Consider the following 4,652-nt stretch of genomic DNA (forward strand, 5'->3'; position numbering starts at 1 on the left):
AAAATATCCGTAATTTTTCGGGTCTATATCGGGTCCGGATCGGATTCAGGTATTTAGGATCTGAAAAAGACATGATATACCCAATTCCATCAACTTTAGTTGAATATTTGTCATATATATCTAAAATTTTACAAAAGAACTTAAATGAAACTATTAATAATTAAAATAAAACATTTTAAAACTCTAAATTTTACATTTTAAAGCTTTATATTACTTTAAAAATGTTAAAAAATAATAACAAATGTTGTTAACAAAAAATATTTCAACTAAATCATAAAATAATATATATAAAATAGAACACAAAAACATCATATTTTAGATATACATGTTTTTAAGTCGGGTACAAATCGGTTTTTATCGGGTCGGGTCTATTCGGATCGGTTCTTTTCGGGTCCGGGTCTATTCAGGTTGGTTCCTTTTCGGTTCCGGCTCTTTTGGGTAAAAAAAAATTTAGACCCAAAAGGTACTTGTAAATTTTCGGTCCGGTTCCGGGTCGGGTATTTTTGGATCGGTTCCGGTTTGGGTATTCGGGTCCAGGTTAAAATGCTCAGGCCTACTTTTGATAAAAAATTACTAAATGTCATCAAAAATATATTAAGTGTTAAGAAAATATAAAAGTGACTTCATTGTGAATATAAAACAAATAATATAATAATAAGTTTTTAATTAAATAAAATATGTATACATGAAAATTATTAATTTATAATTTTAATGGGATCATATATTTACATAGATTTTTTCTTTAAAATGTTATCTTATTATTTTATCGATTTGTGTCAAATTTTAAACCGGTCCGAATTGAAACCGGTGAAATTTATTAATTTATAGAAATTGTTAATTTATCGAATATAATGTATAGAGGTTTTACTATTCGCGGTTCTGTTTAGCTTACTATAAAAGATGAAGTCATACATCTCCTCCTAACAAAATAAAGAATGTAAATACTTTGATTTCACAGTAAATAGTTCATATATAAAGTACTAGTATTATTCAAAATATGCTTTATAAAATATGAGATGAGAAATTTGAATAGAATATGAGATTTTGATACTTAAATTTAACACTGTTTATTCTTCTGTCTCACTTGAGTTCACAGTGAATATAGGCTTGTTTTAACACTATATCTTGTTTATGTCATAACAAGAACACAGATTAGTTATTTTCTTCTTTTTTTGCCATCTTAGACCATGATTACTAGGGTTTTTAGTTTCGGGTAAGAGACGGTTTTTAGCTTTTCTTAGATTTTAATTAAAAAAAGTTAAGAATCGTCTCTTAAATAAGAGATATAAGAGTTGTTTCTCAGCCGAAAAATGTAAAAAAAATGTCAAATCATGAATTAAGAACCCGGCTAAAAGACCGGGGTTAATAATGCTCTTAGTATGTTGAGCATTTTTTAACAAAAATATGCGAAGCATTTAAATTAAAACTGCTTTGCAAGTGAAAAACATGATTCATATCAGAGGGGCTGCGAGTAAATAAATGGTAAACATTTCACAAATCATAGTTCAACAGATTAGCTTTACTCAACCCCTATGGCTGCACATTTTTCGAATCAACATAGCCTAAAATCCCTAAAAAGTCCTATACTTTAAACCAAATAAGACTCAGCTGTATAAATTAAAAACTCTTCTAACGGTACTTGCACATAGACACAGACTGCGAAACTCTTGTCTAAGCCTCTTCACCCTCTTCCTCTTCCCCTTCTTCCTTGGGTTCACCCTCTTCCACTTCTTCCTTGGTTTCACCCTCTTCCACTTCTTCTCTGGGAGCTTCCTTCTCCTGCTTCTTCTTCTTTAGCATACCTAATATGATTAGTCAGTATACGCAGTTTTAGTATACTGACTAATGAACAAATTAAAGAAGCTGGTATAGTAAACATATACAAATAAATACTATTGATCCAAGAATCAAATATTCCAAACGGTTTTAAAGTTACTTTAGAAAGACTAATTTGACATTGTATATGTTACTACTACGTACGTAAGGATTATGCAATAAGCTGACGCAGGAAGATCAGTGACGCATTTTCTCAGAAAAAGATCAGTGACGCATTTGTTGTAAGAAAATATCCCAACAGAGAAGCTAATTGACGAGATAAAGAAAATGCATGGAAAAATGGAAAGGGTTTATATATGGCTGGCTAGTGTTTGTAAGTCTATGTTGCGTATCACAATGTAAATGAAACCTCCTTCAAGTCAAATTCCAAAACCCAATGTTCTGTGCATCCCACTATCACACTATATCCACTTATTCGACTAATATCCTATTCGTATTAACGTTCCTATAAATCCTACTAAACTTCATTTGCAAGACGATAATCATTTTCCTCACCACAATAGTCGGAGATAAGCTCTCACGCTCAGCCGTATCAAATTCAACCGCTTCAACTAATTGTGGCTGATTATACTTATTTGATTGCACACAGCTAACCAGTACAGAAACTACAGCTCTGACACAAAAAAATAAAAGAACTTAAGATCAAAAATATTCACCTAACAACACACATAAACTACAACTTCTCTGGTTCTGAGCTCATCAAGTCCAAGCTTTGGTTAACTGTCGCCACTAAATCATCAGTAAAACCCAATCATATTCCATATATTCAAAGTGTAATCTACGTAACTTTGACAAACCTTTTATAGTTGGGAATGAACCATTCAGTATAACCGTGAGTTAGAGTCTGCAAAAAAGAAGAAGTATACATTCCAGTGACAATAGATACTTAGAATACAAACATCATATTCCAACGAGTCTAAGAAGCATAATGGGTCAACCAAACCTAACCCAAATAGAAAAAAGACATTAGATTGTATGAGAAATCCAACAAATATTATATATACATGCTAATTCACACATATACGTTACGTCATATGTTTAAATTTATTATAAGACAAAATCTGTGATATGAAGAATGTATAAAGCTTTGAAGCTAAATCTAATGCCAAACAGTTTAAGATTATAAAATAAAGAATGAGATACAACATATATAATGCATATACATAACTTGGTATGGATAGACATAATATGAACACATAATCACTAAGATTCAGTGAAGATCCAAGAAGGAGAAGTTATGACATAGAGAGAGTGAGCACGCAAAAGCAACTATATACAACAAACTTAATTTTATACAATCCCCCCTTTGTGTGCTCGCTCTCTTCTGTCAACTTCTTTTTCCCCCATCAACATGTAACATATAAGCATGTAATAAATTGAAGAGAAACAACATATGTGTATATATAGCCAGGAAAATCTAGCACAAAAACCGATGATAAAAGAAAGGAAAAACATAAAAAGAGAGAAGTCGCAAGTACAGAACGAAGGTACTTGAGATCAGATTTGGGAATAATAACAACTAACAAGACCTCGATCTACGGATCCATAAAAGGAAAGTAAAATATCTAAGTACGGACACTAACTAGGGTTTCTCTAATTCACAGCTCTAGATTTTTTTTTTAGAAGAACTGAAGCTAGAAACAAAGGTGATGGAGATGCGCTCAGAATTGAAACTGGTATATGGAGAAAGAAAGGTTAATCTTACTATAAATATTCACTCTCTCCTTCATGCAAAATTATGCATATGTGTGTGCTGGCTCTTTCTCTCTATCAAGAGAGCAGCGAATATTTTTAAAACCCTAAAATGAATAAGATCTGAAAACGTTTTCAAGAAATTTAGATTAAATGGAAGCAGGAGAGAAAATGAAAAACAGAGAGGAAGATATTAAAAGTACGGATGGGGAAAACGCTTGGCTATGGTTAGTCGGAGAGAGAAACGTGTCGCTATCAAAAGGCCTAGTCTTTTGTCTTTGGTCGTTGATTTGACTTAAGATGCGCTATGAGCCGTTGGATGTGTCTTTCTTTTATCAGTTCCGTCTCTTTGCCGTCTTATCTGTTTAATGTCCTTGTAATAGATTGCGTCATTAGGTATCTCCCACCCAACACCAAAACACTATTTTAATGTGATTTTTACACCAAATCTTCGAAAAAACGGTTTTTTCATGTCCGTATTATAAAACCAGGGAAAATACATATCCAAACAATATTAACGTGCCAAAACATTTCTAAATTAAATAAAAATTTATCATAATAAATACCTAAAACATGCCTATAGCCAGTTATATGATGATTTGGACTATTTAAAAAAAAATATTTGTAGTTTGGTCACTATAATTCTATTTTTTTGTTAATATGCCTTAAATAAGATAAATAATCAAATTTCTCGTATTTATAATTTTAATTTGAAAATTACAATTTTATTTTTTTACGAGATTTTAACTAAATTTAAATAATAAATTTAATTATTTATCAGAAATTTAGATAGTTATCATATACAATATATTAATTAATTTAGTTATCAAAGTATTTTATCTACCTTATTAAAACATGAGAATTAATTATAAATAATCTTACTCATATGTAATATTTACAAGAAATACCACTCAATTTATATTTATATAAAATTTTCTTTACAAATATAGTCATTCAAATTTTAATCAATATAACTAAAAATACTCTTTAGAAATTTGATTTTACAGTAGAGATCTTTAATAATATTACCCTTACTTAATAAAAAAAAAAGAATGGCTAGTTAACCAAAAATAGTTTCGAACGCAGCATCTCAAGAAAACAAATATCGCACAAAACCACTAGAC

General features: G+C 30.4%; 1 long non-coding RNA gene across 2 annotated transcripts; it reads right to left on the bottom strand.

Annotated features, from left to right (window-relative positions):
- Positions 1 to 1,472: 1,472 nt before the first annotated feature.
- Positions 1,473 to 3,756, bottom strand: LOC106384876. 2 transcript variants are annotated; one of them, XR_001277037.3, is made up of 4 exons: positions 3,542 to 3,752; positions 2,634 to 2,680; positions 2,493 to 2,556; positions 1,473 to 1,802 (listed from the first exon to the last, which is right to left on the bottom strand). It is a non-coding gene; the product is annotated as an uncharacterized LOC106384876 (long non-coding RNA). The 2 variants fall into 2 exon arrangements; XR_007321079.1 differs by having other exon boundaries at positions 2,634 to 3,756.
- Between the last annotated feature and the right edge of the window lie 896 nt (positions 3,757 to 4,652).

Source organism: Brassica napus, chromosome C3 (assembly GCF_020379485.1).
Source record: "Brassica napus cultivar Da-Ae chromosome C3, Da-Ae, whole genome shotgun sequence".
Lineage (NCBI taxonomy): Eukaryota > Viridiplantae > Streptophyta > Magnoliopsida > Brassicales > Brassicaceae > Brassica > Brassica napus.